Source organism: Pinus tabuliformis, chromosome 1_1, assembly GCF_031772625.1.
Source record: "Pinus tabuliformis cultivar Carrire ecotype Pingquan chromosome 1_1, CPIR1, whole genome shotgun sequence".
NCBI classification, from domain to species: domain Eukaryota; kingdom Viridiplantae; phylum Streptophyta; class Pinopsida; order Pinales; family Pinaceae; genus Pinus; species Pinus tabuliformis.
The window spans coordinates 149,113,228-149,136,331 of NC_142297.1; the positions used below are offsets into that span (position 1 = coordinate 149,113,228).

The following is a 23,104-nucleotide window of genomic DNA, read 5'->3' on the forward strand; positions in this document are numbered from 1 at the left end:
TAAAAGATTCATTGTAATAAGTTAAAGATACTTTTGGGCATATTGTATCATGTCAAGAGAATTATTGTAAGTCAAAAGATGTCATAAGACTCCCTCCAAGACAAGTGAATCTTGCCATCCAGAAGTCAACCTTCAAGGAAGAACAATTCAACCTACAAAGTGACAAGTAAGCCTATTAGGGCTCCCTAGAAGCCTACATATAAGATGGAATTCGACCACGTTTGCGGACATACATTCAGTTCACAAGAAGTTAGGTATACCACAAAAAAAGCCAAGCGAGGAAGAGGAGGAAGTGAAGGAAGGAAGAGGAAGAATTTAAGGATTGTTTTGGGCCACCTTCTTCTCACACATGTGGATAGTCTAAGGTATCTTCTGTCGCAACAAAAATCAAAATTGTAGTCACCACAAAAGGATGAAAGAGGGTAGAAAAAGAATGAAGTCTACAAGCTGAAATTCTAAGGAGAAGGAGAAATGTGAGTGAAGAGATAAGATCAAAATTACCCTAAATATGTAACACGTATGAAATTACAATGATAAAAGGAGGCTGAAAATTACAGTTCTAGGAGGCCAAAAAGTTGGATTCAAGAGTGCAGATCCAAATTTGTGAAGTTGAGGCAATTTTGAGGTAGTTTGACATGGGTTGACTAAGTGAAGAAGCAAGTTCATCAAGAAGAGGTTTGAAATGGTCTTGAAGGAGCCTTCGACTTAAGTCATAGGTCTTGTAATTCATCATATGAACATTCTGTAAGAAGAGAAGAATTCTTGTGGGTTTTCTTCTCAAGAGGAGTAGTTTTGGCTCTGGCTAGTAGCCTACATTTTGCGTCCTCTTTTCTCTTTTATATTCATAGTTTGGTAGTTTTGTTATGATAAGAACACAATATTAATTAAGTAAAAGAGGAAGCTAATAACAATTACATCAAGTTAAGTAAAAAAACATCACATGGAGTTATCAAAATAAGGAAAATCACCTAATCTAGTTGCCCCTAGATTTCTCAACACTAGATTGGTAACTTTTGTCAAGTCATTTTTCCAGTTGCAGATATATTATTTTTGAAGTTTGATGCCCCAAAGATGGGTTTATCACCAACACCTTTGCCCCAAAATATTATTACCTTATCACTTCATTGTAGCTCCTAAAAGAAGGTCAAATATGTGACTTGAATTAGCCTAAATTCATCAACCTTGAAAGGAGAGTACATGAAAGGAAAAAAAATAAAAATTAGGTGTCATAAGCCTCCTCTAAACATGTCGGTTCATCTCCCTCAGGTCCAAAACACACACATATATTATGTGACATAAGGGCTCCTCCAAAACACACACATATATATCCTCGATGGCAAAATCCAAGAGCAAGCAACTCAGGTGATATTAGAGCTATAAAAAAAGAACAAGTCCAAGGCATAAACTATTTTGAAGATCTAAAGAACGTCAAGTCTTAAGAAGGGTTCTTTAATTTTATTTTCACATTTCTTTTAGTGTTTCTTCTTCACTAAGAAAATACTATTTGTAGCTCCTTCTGAAATGGATAAGTAGGTATTTTTCAGGTTATTCCTGGACACATCCTATGGCAGATCTAGACCTATAAAGAAAAAAATTTAGGTTTCATTTGGGCCCTCTTAATACTTGATTTAGACCTCCTCAAAAAATAAATTTGCAATCCCTTTCATGGCTAGTATGATGCCATAATCAAGATTTTGTTTACGCCTAAACGCAGCCTACCTATGGCCTAATTCGACCCTATCTTAGGGAACCTTTCAAAAGTATAATTTGAGCATATTTATAAGCCATAGTCGACCCTACATTAGTCCTCCCAAGGCAATCCAAACTTGAGGGTTTTGAGCAAATCCAATCCCCCTTCTAAAGCTAGTCCAAGCCTTGTTTTGAAGCGTTTTCAATCTCAATTGAGGCCCTATCCGAGATAAATTAAGGTTTATTTTTGAGATCTTATCCTAGTCAACTTGGAGACTATTATGAGCCCATTTAATCATCCTTTGAAGAGGAAATTAGAAGAAAGTGTAAAGAAGGTAAAATAATCTTGAAGTGCCTCTCCTAGAGAAAACCTTTATATCAATCAGTAGGAGACCTTGAGAGCATAATTTTTGGTAGAACTTAGATGATCTGAAGTAGACCTTAAGATCATAATTTGATATAAAATTTGTGGTAGACTTTTGAAGTGGTTCTAAAGAAGGATTTGACTACATTCTTGTGGAAGTTTGTAAAGCTTCCTTGAAGAAATATAAAGCATACCTTGGAGAAATTGTATGGAGGTGTGAACTTGACTTAATGTATTGCACTAGAGGACAAAATTATTGTGGAAAACCTACTAGAGTTATACTGGAAGTTGAATATGTTCAGTCAGAGATAAAAATGATTGTATCTTGTTATAGACGAGTCATTATCCATGGTACGAGAGCCCAAGAAGTTATTTTATTATCTTTTATTCTATAGGTTGGCAGAGTGGTACTAGGGAAGGAAGTTGTACAATCCTTCATAAGGTTGTCACCTCCTTCGAATTGACACTTCTAAACCTTGGGGTTCTAGCCCTTCCAACTGTAGCTGGTAAACCGAAGTCCTAGCTTCCTTGTAAGATAAATATATTGTTCATACATATGTTGTGTTCCTTTGATGTGATGTTATTGGTTAATGATTTTGACACTAAATTGTAACAAAAAAGTGAAATATTTATTCACCCCTCTCAGTATTTCCAACAATTGGTATCAGAGAAGGTTACCCTCTAACATTCTAATCAATGTACGGAAGATCCTAAACAAACAGGGATCATATGGAAGACATATCTTTAAAGATGATTCTAATATTTAATGGAAATTATTATCCATTATCGAGCAGTTGCATGCGAACCTACATGAAGGCTATAGGAGTGGATGTTTATCTCTCCATTGTAAATGGATAAGAGTTCCTAAAAGCCCTCCAATTTATATTGCCAAGAAGACATTGTTTAGCTAAAATGGAAAATATCCTCATTCCATCATGGGTGGATTGTCAAGAACTATTAAGTCCAAGGTTATTTCCTACACCATAGCCAAAGAAGTTTAGGATAATCTTAAATCCCTGTATAAACGTGATGATAAGGTCAAGCAAGTCAATCTTAGAAAATATAGATCTCAATTTGAAAACTTGGAAAATGATGGAAAAAAAAGATATTGCAACCTGTTTGGTCGGAGTCGATGAAGTTTTAAACTCCATTAGAGGATTAGGAGAATAATTTAAAGACCCTTTGATTATGTAAAAGGTCCTAAGATTACTTCCCTTGAGATTCGATGCCGGGATATTTTCCATAGAAGAAACCAAGAGCTTGGCCAAGATAAAACAATTGAAGAATTACGTAGCACTCTTAAAACATACAAAATGAGAATAGATAGAGAAGAAAGATTGTCAAATAGTGGATCATGTTTTAAAGTGACAAAGAAGACAAGAAACAAAGAACTCAAATTAGAAGACATATAAGGAGATGAATCAGATATAGAAGAAATAATTTTGATCAAGAAGCTAAAATGAGGAACTCAAAAAAACAACAGTAAGTTCTCTTTTAAATGTTTTCATTATGGCAGAATAAGTCACTATGCTAAGAGATTTCCTCTTAGGGAAAAGAAAATCTCCTATAAGAAAAATCTATGTTCTAAAGAAGATAGTAGTTCTTCAGATGAAAGTGACACAGAAGAAGGGGATGCAAGAGAAGTTATGTTCATAACCAAAGAAAATCAAGATAATGATCATGATGGTGAAGAGGTTAATGATTTAAATGATGAAGAAGTAAATATGAGAAAATATTCTTTCTATTGACTCAAAAAGTATTTAGAGACCGGAGAGGAAGATGAATATCTTCAATAAAAATTGAAGAATAATGAAAAGGAAAATATAAAGCTTACAACAAAAATAGAGAATTGAAAATTTTGCTTGAAGAACACGATGAAAAAATTATATCCTTAAAGGTCAAACTTGAAGAAGCAAATCGAGTTGAGGAAGTAATAAGTACTCAAATGATTAATAAAGAAGACGATTGTAAGAAGCTAGAAGAGGAAATTTTGTCATTGAGGATGAAAGCTGATAAACTAAAAAGGAACTTGAACAACTCGCTAGTATTGGATAAGATTCTCAATTGTCAAATATCACTAGAAAATAAAATAGGACTTGGCTATACAGGTGCATCTTAAACAATGAGGACAAAAGGTCCAAGGAGGAAACTAAAATAAGTCATGTTGATGATACCAAGAACACCCATCATAGGGATAACTAATGGATTGAACCTCCTCCATGGAAAAATAACTTCAAAAGATAGTCCTACTCTCCCAAGTATGAAAATATATTTCTGGATCATTGTTACTGTTGTCAAAATTTTGGGCATAAAGAAACTCATTATAAAATAGATACAAAATGAAATTATTCAAGGAGCATGAATGATTATGGATTTAGATCCAGAACTGTCCATGGATATACGAACATAAATTACAATCCGTTTGAACCACTAATGAATCAAAATAGTGTATGCTACAGGTGCAATAATCTTGGTCACAAGTAATAGGATTGTAGGCTTTTGAAAGAGAATTCTCGAATCATGTAGACATAGAAGCCAACTATGACATGGGAGAAGAGGAAGAAGAAAAATTACATCTAGAATTGATCGTTGAAGATAAAGAAGATGAATGGTACATAGGCAATGGATGCTCGACACATATCGCTGGAGATAAATGCAAATTTGTTAGCCTAAAAGAAAAAAGCAGTAATATTGCATTGGGAGATTTGAGATACTGGGAAAAGTTGTAGCAATTCTTGGAAGCGAACATATGAAACACAAAGTGTTTTGATATTTAAGGATTTGAAGCATGAACTTTTCAGTGTTGGAAAGATGTGTGATTAGGTGTATAATCTTTTGTTTGACTTCCAAAAGTGAAAAATCAGAGAAGAAGACTTATGAATATTGGTTGCAACAGCCACAAGAATACCAAACAATATATGTGATCTAGATCAAGTAGAACAAAATAAAATTCCAGCCAAGAAAAGGAGTCGAAATCACAACAAAGAAGGAAAGGACAAGAATATAGAAGTAGTATCTAATTCCAAATGTTCAAGGGTAGAAGCCCCAAAGACATAAGTTACCCTTGAACATTGATTTCAAAGGGGGGGATAAAAGGAAGAGCATTATGGATAAAATGGAAGTGAAGCATGGAGACGAGGGGAGCATGAGTGTGGACATCAATAAAAAAGGGGGAGATTGTTCGAAGAATTTGTCATTGATGTCAAACAATGAATTGGCCATCAATTTGTTGATGATTTTCATGCACATTTCAACAAATTTGGATGTAAGGACACTCTAGATTGGTAGCTCTTGTTAAGCCATTTTGTTTGATTGGTGGCACACCCTGTGGGTCCTCTTGGTTGGAGAGATATTAATTTTTGAAGTTTGATGCCCCAAAGATTGGTTTGGCACAACACATTTTCCCCAAAAGCCTATGACCTTATCACTTCATTGTAACCCCTAAAAGAATAATAAATATGTGACTTGAATTAGCCTAAAATAATCAACCTTGAAAGGAGAATATATGAAAGGAAAAAAATGATTTTTTTAATTGTTTTAAGCCTCCTCTAAACAAGTTGGTTCATCTCCATCAGGTCAACTTCAATACAACCATGTCTTTCATAAAGAATATCATTATTTTTCTCAAGTTTGTCGTATTTAAGGGCTCCTCCAAAACACACACATATATATATCCTCCCGTGGAAAAATCTAAGAGGAAGCAATTTAGGTGATCTGGGAGTTATATAAGAAGAACAATTTGACAACCTAAACTATTTTGCAGATCTGGAGAAGTCCAAGTCTTAAGAAGGGTTATTTAATTTGATTTTCACATTTCTTTTGGTGTTTCTTGTTCGTTGGGTAGAAACTATCTATGGCACCTTCAAAGATAGATCAGTAACTACTTTTAGGATTTTCTAGGACACTGCCTATGTTACATACTAACCTCTGAAGCAAACTTATAAAGCTTCATTTGGCCCTGATTCAAACCTCTTGAATCATTAAATTGTTGTTCCCTTTCAAGGTTGGTTTAATGCCCTAATCAAGATTTTTTTGAGTCCTAAATGTGGTTTGTTGGTGGCCTAATTCGGCCTTGTCCTAGCGAATATTTATGAAGAAGAATTTTAGAATCTTTTTGAGGCCTATTCAACCCTACAATATTCCTCCTAAGGAAGTCTGAACTTCATGATTTTGAGGAAATACGATCCCCCTTATGAAGTTGGAGTAAGCCTTATTTTGAAGCTTTTTCAATTTGAGTTGAGGCCGCATGCGAGATACATTAAGGTTTATTTTTGAGGTCTTATCCTAGTCAACCCGGAGACTATTTTGAGCCTATTTAAGCAGTCCTTGTAGAGAAAATTGGAAGGAAGTGCAAAGAAGGTTAAATCGCCTTGAAGCCATCGTGGAGATAACCTTGATATTAATTTGTAGCAAAACTTGAGAGAATAATTTGTGGCATACCTTGGATGATCTGAAGTATACCTTAAGAGAAGACTTTGATATATAATTTGAGGCACACTTTTGAGGTGGTTTTGAAGTAGGCTCTGACTACATTCTTGTGGAAGCTCGGAAAGTTGCCTTAAGAAATATGAAGCATACCATGGAAAAATTGTTTGGAGGTATGAACTAGATTTAATTTATTGCATTAGAGGATAGAATTACTCTGGAAAATGTATTAGGGTTGTTTTGGAAGTTGAATATGTTTATGAAAAGATAAGAGTGATTGTATCTTGTTGTATTTGGTTCATTGTCCCTAGTATGGGTGCTCAAGAAGCTTGTGTCTTATATTTTATTATATAGGGAGGAAAGGTAGTGATAGGGAAAGAAGTTGTAGCTTCCTTTAGGAGGTCATCAACTCCTTCCAGTTGAAGCTGGAAAATCGTGGGGGTGTAGCACTTCCAATTTCAATTGGTAAACTGGAAGTTGCAATTCCCTTGTAATATAAATATATTTTTCATATATATCTTATGCTCCTTCGATGTGATGTTATTGGTTAATGGTTTTGATACTAAATTGTAAGAAAAAGTGAAATATTGTTTCAGCCCCCCTATCAGTGTTTCCAACATTGAGGGCAATGTTTGTCTAATGGGGCTAGAATATAACGTACCTATGGGGATAATATGGAGTAATTAAGGATTTGAATAAGGGGAATAATAATATAATAATAAAAGTGAAGGCTATTTAATGTAAGGTGGGATAGGTCCACTATTTCATTAAATAATTCATAGTATGGTAACTAGTGTTGAATGGATGTAATGGGAACTCATTTTAACAAGTCCACTAGGCAGTTAGGAGTTTGCTATCATTATAGTTCTCTTGATAATTATAAATAAAGATGGAGAACTCCTTAGCATGCTGTAGAATAATATTGTAAATTAAGCCTAGCTCATTACGAGATTGTCTCCTAAAACAGGGAAGTGAATAGGAGTGGATTCTTTTCATAAAAGAGTCAACTGTGAGTTGTTACGCTACCTTTAAGGGTTTTATATATAAAATTGTGAAGTATTTCTATATTTGGTATGTGGATTTATATAGAGAACTTAGATACTTAACACAATAACCTTGTTTTGATAGCGATTATAAGTTTTAGACCATCACAATAAAGTAATGCACACATATTCTTTATAAAAGGAAAAAGGAAAATAATAGAATTCACACATATTACTCAAAGATTTACCTTGGAAAACCTTAATTAGGAAAACCAATAAATTTTCAAGCCACACCTCTAAATTTCATTGTATTCATTTCACCATTTATAATATAATATACATGATTTGCCATAATCCAATCCCATAATCCCTTTTCCCAAATTAGAATACAACACTAATTCCTTTTCCATAGTTAGATTATGATGCAAGAACAAGCATAGTGTAGAGATAGTCATGCAAACACATGTAATGACATGCATAGATGTAAGGACATGCATAGATGTAAGGACATGCACACTAAGAAGATAGTTATGAAAACACATGTAAGGACATGCAAATAGAAAAGATGGACATGACAACACATGTAATAATATGGCATGGAATGGATATAGCCATGCATCATGCAAATAATGTAGCCATGTGTCATTTAAAGACATGCAAAATATTCCTAATGGAAAGGGACACTTTATCCAATAACATGAATTATTTTGTTAAAAAGTTTTGACTTTTAAGGAAAACATTTATAATGTATCTATACCATAGAAATATTGTGGATCTATTTGAAATCAAGAAATTTGGGTACATACTAAGTGTGGTTAGAATAACTTAACAATGAAGCAACCATATGGTAAGAACAAAGACAAACAGACCCAAACATATACTCAAAAATAGTAACACCACTATCAGAAAATTATGAATGAGGTATTGATCTCTTGCCCATGCATAGAAAGGACAATTTTTAACCAAAAAAAGAAAACTCACCAACCAATAGCTAAAACATTGTTGCATGACATGCTAAGCTTGCTAAATGTATAGATTATATACATTTTTTGAAAATATACAGAACATTTTCTATATATGTTGTATTACGCGTAAATATATAGAACACCCAAAGTTGGTACAATGTGATGAAAATTTATCCATGACACATGCCCCAGAAATACTCCAATATTTGAAGAACAAGTGGAACCATAGTCCAAACTTTACAAACTTAAGATAACTAAAAACACACTCAATGTACATTGGTTGCAACCACAAATACCACAATTTGTTTAAAGTATTTTGTCAATCAACTAAACCAAAGATGAACCCTCACAGGGATGAGTTTCCCTAATGATGAAATGGATGTTGGGAATAAATATTTCACTCCACTTTAATCTATTGAGGAGTCCTCAAAAAGTTGCATGGATCTAAGAGTGAGAAGAATTTCTTAATACATTCTACATAATCCTATGGCAATTCAATCTATCTAAGAGTCATATTCAAATGAGTGTATAGATTAAAGGATCATCAACGTGTTGAATTGGACCCTAAATAATTTAGCACTTCCAAAATATTAATGCTCTAATATTATTTAATGTATCTATAAAGTAGGTAAAATCTACAATATACATACACAATAGAATTTGTCCAGCCAAAATCACTTTACCTATATATCTATTGATTTTGATGTGATCTATAAAACAGAATAAATGGAGTGTGAAAATAGGAAGACAAACAACTTCTTATTTCAACCCACTTTTTTAGACGAGCTGAAGTTCCATAAATACACTCATTCTTTTCAAATTTCAACTATAATGATTATATTGAAATAGATCAAAAACCTTCAACAACAAAGTTTCATGATTAAGGTTCCCATTAATCAAGTGGAGTTATACTTTTCAACTAAATTCTTAATAAGTATGGGGAATAATTTCCACATAAAAAATTTGATATTGTCCACTTATTGATTTACTCCATAAAGAGTAGTCTTTGATCAAGAATGACCAAGTATCTCTCCTTACAAATGGTAAATCAAACTTTCCCTTGAAAACAAGTTGAGTTTTTCCACTTTGTTGACTTAGTAAAGTGTTCTCGATTGGATCATTATATTATTTTTCATTTATCTCTATGCTTGATGCTTCATCTTGTTAGTTCATTTTAACAACAAATTCCAATTTGGATAATTGAGATTTGAAACATTTTGGATCCATTTTGAAACACTAAACTTTATTTTTTTGGGATCAAAAGTCCCTCCCCCGTTTAAATTTGAACCCTCGGATGTTGAACTACACTCATAAACCCTTCAAAAAATTCAAGAATAATATCAATTGCAGTTTTTGCGCAAACAATATGCCTCTCACAAGTTGACCTATCATGTTAACCACCACTGGTAAGGGAGAATGCCACCTCATCCTCCATTACTGATGTAAATGGGGCTAGTCATGTGTTTAATTTCAAGAGGGCAAGGTTCAAAACCTTAACTCTAATTGAGGGTTGAGTGAGTCAAACCTTACCCATAGTTAGTTATCAGGCAATGCTAAATACCAAGCCACTAAGAGTAAGGGTCGTAGCCTATGCGATTGTATTTGTTTTCCATCTTTTATTAAACTAATTATGTGTGGGAAGTCAAAGAGACAAATGGAGGGCATTAAGGTTTGATATCAAAGTTACAATCCATCTGCCTCAAGTAACTCTTAGAACCCTATAGCAGCATAAAGTCTTAAAACCCTAGCCATGGTCGACAATTTTGTTCACAATAACCTTCATGATCCAGTAGAAGAGGAACTTACAAGGCTAGAAGTGCAAGTTTCTAACATCAATGGCGTGTTGAACCTACTCATTATGACTTTAGTAAGCATGATTGGATAGTTTAGAGAGGAAGGAGTATCTAACTCCAAGATCATATAAAGGTAGAAGTTACGAGATCAATAGGACCCAGGAAAGGAGTTATGGAAAGTGCCCCTAAAATAGTAGCCGATTTCGAGTGTCATTAACCTTTCACAATACATGCTCAAAATGGAAGCAAAGTCGACATAAAGACATACCAAGGGTGAAATCAATTCATTCAAATTGGATTATGGATTACAACCACTGGAGGTTTATTGCAACATTCAATATATGGAATAAGAGCAAAAGATTTCATTTGTTGGATTAAATTTGGATTAAAGTTAGAGGGCCATGCTTTAACTTGGTTGGAAAATCATATAAAAGCACTTAGGCTAGAGTGTCGTTCACCAACAACTAGGTGGAAGGACTTCAAAACCTTCATTAAGTCATAACTCTACCCCACTAAGTATGTGGAGGACCAATGCATCTAATGCAACTACTTCAGGCAAAGGCAAGGGAAAAGTGTATAGGAGTATGACACTGAGTTTAGAAATATGGTCATCATAATCAATATTTTTCCCATGAACCCAAATGTACTCCTCAAATATGTACTGGGACTACATAGCCATATATGGAATTATTTTAAAGCTAAGAACAATGGACAAGCAATGTTATAGTTTATATGTGGTTACCATAGACATACGAAGTAGTTCTCAAGGATCCCGTAGGGCTACCACCTAAGGGAGAATTGGAGAATGAAGTACAATTAAACCTTAACTCCCTATTATTGAAGAATGGATTGTATAAATAATCAATTCTATAAACAAATGAAGAGAATGTTGGGTCCCTATAATACTAGTGATTACCCCATTACTATTGTAGTTATACCCCTTATTTATATTGTTGTGCCCCTATTGCCCCCATGTTGTTATTTCTGTGCCCCATAGAATCCCTCTATTGTTATTTTTGTGGCTTTATATTATTATTGTTAGGTCGGCTGGATTATATTGTGACTCCTTAGACTCCTATATATAGAAAGGAGGTTTTGTCATTTGTATCATAAAAAGAATTGTTCATTTGTGTAATGTAAAGGAAGTTGCCCCCTCGAAGAGGCTGAATTCTAAGGCGTTGATCTATCTTTTCTATCTTTTCTTGAGTTGGTTTGATAACAGAGAAGTAGTTGTAGAAATTTCCAAAGAAGGGGTTGATTCAGACTAGCACCTCACCTTGTGGGTCAACCATCATAGTTATACTAAAAAAGGATGGGACTCAACGGACGTGAATCAATTACAAGGAACAAAATTACACTTAAGAATCATTACCCTATGCCTAAGATCGATGATTAGTTAAATCAATTGTAGCTTGCAAAATACTTCACCAACTTGGATTTAAAATTAGGATACCACGAGTTTGAGTAAAAAACGAAGACATGTTGAATACCACATAGGTTTTGTATGAATGGGTGGTCATGTGTTATCGGGAAATCTAGTGTCCACTCGGAGCTGCTAGTACCACTATGACTGGTAGCTATCTTAGAAACAAACAAACTAAAACTACTTTCGTTTTCCTTTATGAGAAATAGATAAAAGAGGAACGAAGGACACCAACCTCAGTCTTGCGCTTGGCTCCTTGCTTGGTTCCTCTCCCTTCTGACAGATCCTTGCCGCTTCTCCTTCGTCTAACCAGCTTCAAAGAGCACCTTTGGAATCAAAGCAACATAATACTATCGAAGAACAGAGATCTACAATCATAAACAATATAGGACCAGATATATATTGACCACACAAATGCATATATCATCAAACATACAAGAATGTGGAGGAAAACTTGAATAGCTTTATTAATATCAAGAATAAGCAAAGAGGATTACAACCAATTGTTCTGACCCAGCGCCATCCTCCAGGGTGAAAGCCCTTCTTTCACCTCATGAAAAGCTTAGATCACCCAACACTATGATGTTCCACCAAGAAACCAACAACACTTCCTTACAAAATACAAAATCCCAGCCTCCGAATCTCTGGGATGAGGGATCCATATATAGATGATTGCAAGGGGGTGAGTCAGCTTCTGGGATTTTGATTAGTGTCCTCTCTCTGATAGTTCTTGATTCCACTTGGAGATTGATGATCTATTACTCATCCCTGGGCGAATTTAGAGAGGCAAGTGTCACAAGAGAAGTTTCTGGAAGATTCCATGATCATCCACCTCGCAAACTGTCTCTGCCATTTGTCCACTCTCGCCCATCGCACCCTACAGAAGGGCATTTCAGTATGCATCGCACCCTTTTCACCGGTCAGGTGGGATGCATCGCACCCTTAGCACTGAGCAACCTGTATGGTCCAATTTTGACAAGTTTCTTGTGGAGAACCTCTGGGAGATGATGTAATCAACTCACCTTGTTCCTTTAGTGTATGAAACAACACTTTTAGGGACTTATGAGCCCTTGGTTTATGGACATGTTTGATTGGGGTTGCAGTGCCCAAAAATGTCTATAACATCATGGCATTTAATTTATACAACACACTAGATACATTTATGTGATCGATGAATGATGTCTTACACCCATATCTAGATTCACTTGTTATTTGGATGATATTTTGGTTTATAGCGTTACATGGAAGGAGCATATTTCACATCTTATGAAAGTGTTATATACTTTAAATAATGATAAACTATTGGATAACATCAATAAATGTGTGTTTTTGTGGTAGTTTCTTTTGTATTTAGGGTATGTGATTAGTTGAGGGGACTATACGATAGATCTCACGAATATGGAGACCATCCTCAAGTGAAAAATTACTACAAATGTCTCTAAAGTTAGAAGTTTTATTGGAGTAGTACAATGCTTATGGAAATTAGTAGATTTTCTTCCAAAAGTAGCGATTCCATAGTGTGGAAAGAATCAACAAAAGGCCTTTGATGAGCTCAAAATAAAAAAGAAGTAAAGCGATTGTTGGCATTATGATTCAAGTGTTGTCCTTGATGGCAACTCACTCAGAAGGTTGGTACAGGTGCTCAGAGACTGGTACAGGTGATGACAACTTAACTAGAAGACAGATCTCAGTACAGCAGGACAAGAAAGAGATATACGCAGGTTCAGCAAGGATAATCAGCGTGTACACGCAGGTTGGCTTCAGCAAAAGCGCGTGTATGTGGAAACGTACCTTTGGTCCATGGCGGTTAGTCCTTGGAAGTTGTGCCTATGGTTTCGGACCATTGTGTCTCGACGGGCGTGTCGATCCCTAGTATTGAAGTTGATGGTATTGTGTTTCTATGGTTTTGGCTCTTGGTATTGAACAAGGCCTAAAGCTATATAAGGAGAAGATCACTAGGCAAAGTAGCATGGATTGTGTGTGGCTGACGCAGTGAGAGGATCTGGTATTGTTGGTTATCTGTTCGGGACGCTTGGTAAGGGTCGGATCTGACAGCAAAGGCAGAAGTAATCATTTCTAGATCTGCACGCGGGTTGCCTTTGGAGAAAGCGCGTATACACGCGGTTTTGGTACAGTGAAGTAGCGTATGCATGATAAGGGTTGATATTTCAGGTTGTTGCTGATTCTGGTGGTTGTTGCAGAGTTCTAGATTCTGGTTTGGGTTCTGTGTTCTTGATGACAGGGTTTCAGTGATTCGGTATTGGGTTGTTTAATGAATTATGATGCAAGTATAAGTTGATGATTGTATTGCGGTAATGTTTGCTTTGTACTCTTGGATCCAGTCTGAAAATTGATGAAACGTGGTCCCTGAAGGTTGTAGGGTCAGCACCTACGTACTAGTAAATGGATCAGCTAGTACAAGAGCTGAGGGGGTTGTAGCTCCCTTCCAAAAGTAGTTGGAAAACGAAAGAGAGGGTTGTAGCCCTCTGCAGGTTGTAGCCTGCATACTGGTAAAGGACTGCACCAGTATATTGTAAAAGAAGTTTCTCATTAAAGAAAGAAAGAGACGAATTGCAGCAGGTGGTTTTCACCCACATTGGGTTTCCACCTTATATCATGGTGTTCATGTGTGTGGCTCTTGTGTGATGATTCTGTTCTGTTATACTGCACCTGTTTACTCCTAAATTGCTTAATAATGTTCTGATGCATTTACTGAAGATAAGATTAACTGAATCATAAGATATCTGCATATACGCTAGTTGCTTTAGACACAGTCGCGTGTACACGCTGGTTCACTTAACAGAAGTCGCGTATATGTTTCTGAGTAGGAAATTGAAAAGGTTTTATTAATCTGATAATACTGATTCACCCCCCCTCTCAGTATTATTTCCAACAGTTATTTGGATGATATTTTGGTTTATAGCGTTACATGGAAGGAGCATATTTCACATCTTATGAAAGTGTTATATACTTTAAATAATGATAAACTATTGGATAACATCAATAAATGTGTGTTTTTGTGGTAGTTTCTTTTGTATTTAGGGTATGTGATTAGTTGAGGCGACTATACGATAGATCTCACGAATATGGAGACCATCCTCAAGTGAAAAATTACTACAAATGTCTCTAAAGTTAGAAGTTTTATTGGAGTAGTACAATGCTTATGGAAATTAGTAGATTTTCTTCCAAAAGTAGCGATTCCATAGTGTGGAAAGAATCAACAAAAGGCCTTTGATGAGCTCAAAATAAAAAAGAAGTAAAGCGCTAGTTCTCACATTACCAAACTTGTAGAAACCGTTCAAAGTGGAGATAGATGAAAATGAGTTTTCCATGAGAGTGTTCTTTATTCAAGGAATAAGCCATGTATGCTATCATTCAAATGTATTTCTTGGGGTAGTTTTCAACTAACCTACCTATGACAAGGACTTTTATGCCTTGGTACAAGTTGTTAAAAAGTGGAAACATTATGTCATGGGTAAGGGACCATCATCCACAAATATCACTAACTACCACAATATATACAAGCCAAAATTACAACTTTCATAACTCTAATGTACATGAAGCCTTTCACCCATGATTCATACAAAGAATCATGAATAGAATATAAAATCTACAACGAGATGTTTCTAGCTACAAGGATAATGTCATGTAGAAGAAGGTGATAGTAAATATAATTATCATCTCAAGAATGGCTTACTCTATAGGTTCGACAAGTTTTGTGTTCCTAAAGGTGGGAACCTATAATTTAACAAAGAGGCTCACATATCTAGGATTGAAGAACATTTTGGTGTTGGAAAGAGAACTTCAAACTTAGAAAGATATGAATGTTATCCAAGAATGCAAGAATATATCACATGGTACATTATAATATGTATACTTTGTTGTACGAAGAAGCCCAAAAGCTAGAAACAAATTCTATACCATCCCTTACCAATAACCACTAGATCTTTGAAAAGGATTTCCATGGATTTTAAGGGATGTTTCCCAACGACCAAGAAGGGACATGACTACTTGTTTGTGATAATTGATAGGTTTATCAAGATGTGTTTTCTTATACCTTTGAGAAAGATTATCAAGGGGCAAGAAACAACACATGATTTTTTGAACAAGTTTAGGTGCACTGTGGGATCCCTGGGAGCATCAATTCAGACAAGGACACTAAATTTCCCAATGTATTTTAGAATACATTGTAGGAGAAGATGTGCGTGAAGTTGAAGAGTTCTATAGCATTACATCCATAGATAAATGGAAAATAGAAGTAGTCAACAAGTATGATATAGCGTTTTATAGGTTACAATCAAATGCCATGAGATGAAAATTTAATCTATATATAACACTCTTATGATAGAGCAACCCAAACTTCTACTAATAAGTCATATTTTGAAACTTTGTTGGATATTTTCCACCTTCATCCTTAGATGTTGTATATGGATAGGAAGAAGTGAGGGTGGAACCTCATAAGAGATGCATTATGAGCATAAAATTTTTTTGATAAGACTACGAAGACCCATTTGCAAGTAGATGAGATGCTAAGGAAGTCGCACAAAAAATGTAAGGACAAGGACAAAGAAGTCATTCACAGTGGGAGACAAAGTTTGTTTACAACTAAAGAAGGGAAGAGTAAAGGCTCATGATAAGAAGATCAAGGCTCTATAGTATGGTCCTTTCCAAATATTGGAAAAGGTGGGGAAGAACACCTGCAGACTCAATCTTCCCACATATATATGCATTTGCCCAATACAAAATGTGGAGAATCTCACACTCTGTGAGCCTTAATTGTTGGATCATGAAGAGGAGTAGGTCCTACCTTCTATAGAGGACTTAGCACCAAATGCTCAAGTAGAGATGGATGATATTATTTTATAGATGATGTCCAAAACTACAAAACAAGCACAAAATGTGGCAGATTGGATTGAAAGAACAATTTCCAAATAAAGTATAGTGATACTACAAGGAGAAGGTAGAAGGGACCAAAAGCCTTCATAAATGACGAGTTATTATATGGAAAGGATCATTATATTTTTTTCTCTCAAGAATGAAGATTTTGGAGTGAAAAAAATAAAGGAATCAACTTGGAGGTCATTTTAACATCAAGTCCTAGTTTGGAAAAGTAGGGTTCTAAACCTTCTAAACCCATTTTGAGGCATCAAATGGCATTTTTGGGGGTAAAAAACTTCTTTCATTAGCATATGAACTTGTCACACTAATAAAAAATCAAAGACTTTTCTAACAATACAAAAATTGCATCAATTGAAGTTTGTATGCAAACATTACTCCTCCCAAAAGTTGATTAGCATGTTGACGTGCATGGTGCAAGAGGGTATCATCTCAACCCCTATTACTTGTGCAACTAAAACATATTGAACTCAAGTATTGTAAATGAATCAAATTGTTGTGATGAACCGTTTTAATGAAAGATCCATGGAAATTTACAAGTCATACATCTTTAAAACTAGTGAAGCAAAATTTGCATTGGAAAGAAGTTGAGATTATCCATTTATTAGATTACGTCACCTTATCTGCAAATGGTCAATCAAGATTGACCTTTTCTACACTAGTAATTATTCAGCAAGAAGTGGTGTGAGGAAACATAATCATTGCGAGTGGAGTTAGAATCTATGCTCTCAAGATTGACCTTCTCTACACTTGCAATTATTCAACAAGAAGTGGTGTAAGGCAACATAATCATTCCCACTCTTGTTAGAAGCTATGCTAAAATTCCAAATTGATACCTAAAGCTGAGAAATTAATTGCCTACTCAAGCACAAAGACTTCATAAATTTGGTATAGGTAGTAACCACTAGTAAGTATACATATTTAAAGTTTTACTACTATTTATTAATGTGTTGAGGAAGACATAAATATAATTATTTACATCTTATTCCTATCCATTTTAGATTAAAATACTTGCTTAAATTATAGTGGGTAGTACCTTATAGTAAATATGTAGTTTAAGTGAGTATGAACTATTTTCAAGGATTTGAAATCACTGCACAAATATGTAAAAATCATGGCATGAACATTGCAACCTTATGCACAAAAATATGTGAAGTAATTATCTACTTGACGTTGTATTGTTCAAAGACTAAAATAAAACCTTAAATTATGTTCTAATAAAACTTTTAAAAAATATTTGTTTTCAATAATATTAAAAAATAAATATTTATTTTACAAAGTTACATTATTTAATACTAAACTAATAATAATAAAAAAATAGGGTTATCTTCTTTGTTTGACCACAACAAGAACTAATAAAACACTAACAAGATATACCAACAGAAACAAATAAATACTAGAACCATGCCAGTATGCATTTTGAAGGGTGATCATCATCGTACCTAACTACCATTTAAATTGCGTGACTGAACTAGTCTGTTTGTACTACATTGTGTAAATGTGTTAGAAAACCTGCACAGATGAATCTAGCTAGTAAAGGTTGAACACACAGCTTTGCAGAGCAGAAACACTAAAAGAAAATCAAAAGAAGAAAAGAATGATTCATTAGAAAATAGGTTACAATGCTCATGATATAACATTACTGGGTGAAAATCCCAAGGTAATGCACCATAGTGGTGATCAATGAGAAGACTCAACACATAAAACAAGTTCCGGAGATAACTAGCCAGTTGCGGAGTGAAAAAAGGAGCAAATCAGGGAGTAAATCATGTAGAAGAACTAACCAGTTGTGGAGTGAAAGAAGGAGCAAATCAGGGAGTAAATCACGCAGAAGAACTAACCAGTTGCGGAGTTAAAGAAAGAGCAAATCAAGGAGTAAATCATGCAAAAGGAATCTTGCATGTAGTCCCATGCTCTAACTAAGAGTCCGCATGTCGGTGTGTAGTAGTTCCAACACACACCCCCCCCCCCCTCCCCCCCCTTGAACACCACTATGGGGAAAAATAGAAAATGGGCCCTGGAAACTAAGGCCAAAGGTCACCCAAAATACAGTGCAACTTGTACTAAAATTGAGGAAAGAGGGAAAACCTCATGGGAAAAACCCCCCCTCAAAATACAATGTAATCAAAAGAAAAGAGGAAGAAAAGACAGTTGCTAAGCAACTCTGTCCTTCACTCCAAGATGATCGCGCAGAGAGCGAAACTTCTGCTCAGTGAATGTCTTGGTGAAGATGTCTGCAGTCTGTTCTGCTGAGGGACAGAACTGCAAATCAATGACCCGATCATGTACTAAGTCTCTGATGTAGTGCATATGGATCTCTATGTGCTTCATCCGCTGCCGCTGTACTGGATCCCTGCAAAATTTGAGAGTGCTCTGGTTGTCACACCATATGACAATGGGTTGGTGGAATTGGACGCCCAACTCAGTGAGTAAGTGTTGTAGCCACAGAGCTTGAATGGTGATGTTGACTACTCCTTTGTACTCGGCCTCGGCTGAAGAGAGAGCAATAGCAACTTGCTTCTTGCTCGACCAACAGATAGGGCCAGACCCTAGACTGAGTGAATATCCGGAGGTGGAATTGCGATCAATGCTATCGCCCGCCCAATCAAAATCAGTGAAGCCAAGGAGATTCAATGCAGTGCTGGCTGCATAGTGAAAACCTAAGGTGATGGTGCCCTGCACATATCGGAGGATGCCCTTGGCAGCATTCCAATGTAGCTCATGCGGCTCCTGAATGTATTTGGAAACTGCCCCTACTGCATATGAGAGATCTGGTCTAGAGTGGGTGAGGTACAATAAGCTACCCACTAGCTGTTAGTAGAGAGTGTTGTCAACTAACGGAGTGTCACCTCCATCCTCAAGGCAGACCCCAGACACAAAAGAAGTCGGTGTTGGCTTGCAGTCAGTCATGCGAAATCTCTCGAGGAGATCCTGTGCATACTTAGCGTGAGACAGTTTGATGCCTGTGGCATCCTGGCTAATCTCAAGACCAAGAAAGAAGTGTAATGGACCCATGTCCGTCATCAAGAACCTACCATGCAAGGCCCTCTTAACTGTAGCAATGGCTGAAGCCGAGCTTCCGGTTATTAGGAAATCATCCACATACAAAACTAAGATAAGAAGAGAATGATGTGTCCTAAGCATGTAAACATTTGGATCAGACTTACATCTTTCAAAGTTTTGTGATAAGAGAAAAGAATCCATCTTCGCATACCAAGCTCTCGGGGCCTGCTTAAGGCCGTAGAAAGATTTCTTCAATCTGCAGACCAAAGATGAATCCTGAATGAAACCATGTGGCTGCTCCATGTAAATCTCCTCTCATAGGTCTCTGTGAAGAAAGGCATTCTTCACATCCATCTGATGTACTTCCCATCCCCGCGCAGACGCAATGGCAAGTGTAAGGCGTATGGAATCCATCTTTGTTACTGGAGCAAAGGTCTCGTCATAATCAATGCCATGCACTTGTTGGAAGCCTTTAGCTAGTAGCCTCGCTTTCCGTCTGGTGATTTTCCCATATGCATCAATCTTGGTCCAGTAGACCCATTTGCATCGAACAAGTTTCATTCCTGAAGGAAGGGGGACCAGATCCGAGGTGTGGTTCTCGAGGAGGGAGTTATATTCCTCCTCCATGGCGGACTCCCAAGATGGATGCTCAGCAGCCTCAGCATAAGACTGTGGATAAGAAGACTGAACCAAATGACAATGCCAGGATGGCGGTGGTTCAGTGGCAGTGAGGACAAGAGGAGGCTCAATAAACTCTGAGCTAGTCCTATGCAAATAAGAATTATCCCCAACAAGACCATTTCTAGCAGCTGGGTGGTCTTGTGCATATATCTCACGTAAGCTCCTTGTTCTATGATTTATGACAGGGGAATATGATTCATTGCTACAAGCCCGATCTGAACTTGGATGTGGATCATCATTTGCATGCACTAGATTTGTATCTGAAGACTCTGTCTCTGCATCTGCATGCTCTACCTCGGCATCTACATGCTCTGTATCTGCATCTAAGTGTACTGAGTCATCATCTCGGACATGAGGTAGATAAAAGGTGTTTGCATGCGGCAATTGAGGTGCATGCGAGAGACCTTCCTCAAATTTGACACTTCGCTCAATGATGAGCTTGTCCGTAGAGGAAATCAAGAGCCGTTATCCCTTCACACCATCAGGGTATCCAACAAAGATGTACTCAATGCTCTATGTATCAAGAGCTTTCCTCTTTTCAGAGGGGATCCTGGCCCATGCTCGGGAGCCGAAAACACGGAAGTGGGTGACCTCTGGTTTAGTTCCGCTCCAAGCCTCAAAGGGGGTCTGATCCTTGACAGACCTATGAGGAGATCTGTTCTGTATGTAATTAGCACAATTAAGTGCTTCAGCCCATAGCTTATGAGGTAGTGACTTAGCATGCAACATGCAAGAAGCCATCTCTTTGAGAGATCGGTTCTTTCTCTCAGCAACTCCGTTCTGTTGCGGAGTGTATGGAATTGTGTACTGCAACTGTATGCCGAACTGAAGGCAAAGGTTCCGAAGTGTTGTGTTAACATATTCCCCCCCATTGTCTGTACGGAGGGCTTTGATATTTCTCTCTCACTGTGTCTCAACTAGGGCTTTGAAATCTTCAAAGTGCGCAAAAACATCAGATTTGGCCCTGAGAAGATACACCCAAGTATACCGTGAGAAATCATCAATAAATGTAAGCACATACCTTGCTTTGTTGATGGAAGGATGAGGAAAAGGCCCCATGAGATCACTATGGATCAGATCTAGAGGAGAGGATGCTCTGTGAGTCTTGCTGGTGTCAAGCTTTTCTCTGGGATGTTTTCCAAGGACACACCCTTCACAAACTCCTTTGGAGAAACTGATATTTGGCAAGCCTTCCACCATCTCATTCTTGCTTAGCTGCTGCATATCCCTGTAATTTAAGTGACCAAACCTCTCGTGCCAAAGCCTACTACTATCATCAGCATGTGTAAGCAATAAGGAGGATTCAGATTCAATAAATTCAGAAAATGTATACAGTCTGGCTCCATTGTTTACCTCACCAGTTGCAATTTTGGAGCTACTATGTAGATCATATATGTTCACTGCATCTGGAGTGAATTCCACTCTCTTTCCGGTGGCGGAATGAGTGATCTGATACACTGAAAGCAAGTTTACCGAAGGTTTTGGAACATGAAGCACATCTTCAAAGCTTTAGTGTAAAAGTTCCACTCTATCTTTTCCGGTGACCTCAATATGTGAGTCATCTCCCATGAGCATGGGAGGTCCTTTGCATGCATCCAAAAAGGAGTAGACTTCCTTTGCAGCAACCATATGATTTGATGCACCAAAATCTATAATCCATGCATCAGGAGAAGAATTAATTGCAACTAAATCATGAAAATTGTTACCTTTCCCGTGTGGTGGATCCTCGGTTTTCTTCTTGGCGCCGTGAGGGATGTGGTCCCCAAGGTTGTGCTTTTGAAGGATTTCTGCCATTTGGTCAATTTGTTTCTTCATGCAAGAGGATTCTGGATGGAATCCTCTTTGACAGTAGGTGTATCTATTTTCTTTCTTCCCTTTCTCATTTGTCGAGCCGGAGGAGTCATTGAAGGGCTTGGTGTACCCTTCTTTCTTTGGATGGGAATGCGCTTTTCCCTTGTCTTTTTGCTGTTGATTTTTCTGATTTGAATCAGATCTATGATTTTTGTTGTCACTGCCATCATGCACATCGAGTGCATGCGCTTTTGGAGGTTTGATTTTCCCCATGCCAATGAGTTTATCTTGCTCAAAAATAAGGGACTCGATAAATTCTTTAAGAGAAGGCATAGTGTAGAATTTACTTGTTGCGAGCCTTACTGAATGAGATGTAGACACAAAGACAGAGTATTCCAGTGCGAGCTTTGACATAATAGAGAGAACTTGGCAACTCTCCTCCTTGGATTTGTCGATTCCACAACCCTTGAGTTGCAGCAACAGATCATTATATTTGGTGAAGAAGTCTTGCATTCTGTCATCGCGACTCTCCTTCTTGGATTTGTCAATTCCACAACCCTTGAGTTGCAGCAATAGATCATTATATTTGGTGAAGAAGTCTTGAATTCTGTCATAGTTCCGTGGATCCAATGACAACAGCTCCACTTCAAGCAGATGTCCTTTCATCTCATCCTGTTTCCCGTAGAGATCTTCAACCTTTTTCCAAATCTCATTGGGAGTATTGCAGGGAGATAGATGAAACTGCAACTCTGGAGAGATGCACATGCATATGGATCCGAGGGCCTCATCCATATAGTTGAGGTACTTGGATTTCTCTATGACCGAAGTGGGTTCCACTTCTGTAGCCATGGTAATCCTGTACAACCCTTTATGACGAAGGTATCCAACCATTTGGTCCTTCTATTCGTGATAGTTGTACGGTGTTAGGATCGATGCTTTGGGAAACTCCATTTTTTTGTCGATCTTCGATCTCCAAGTTGTAATACCTACAAAATAAAGTACTGGTGCGCCTTTTACCTAGCAACCTGTGGGCTCTGATACCATGTAAATGTGTTAGAAAACCTGCACAGATGAATCTAGCTAGTAAAGGT

The 23,104-nt window shown here is 36.9% G+C and overlaps 1 protein-coding gene across 2 annotated transcripts in view; it reads right to left on the reverse strand.

The window, feature by feature from the left end:
- The window catches only part of LOC149212052 (MADS-box protein AGL42-like), a 264,748-nt gene that overhangs the window by 162,073 nt on the left and 79,571 nt on the right, over positions 1 to 23,104 (reverse strand). The gene's annotated exons all lie outside the window — the stretch shown is intronic.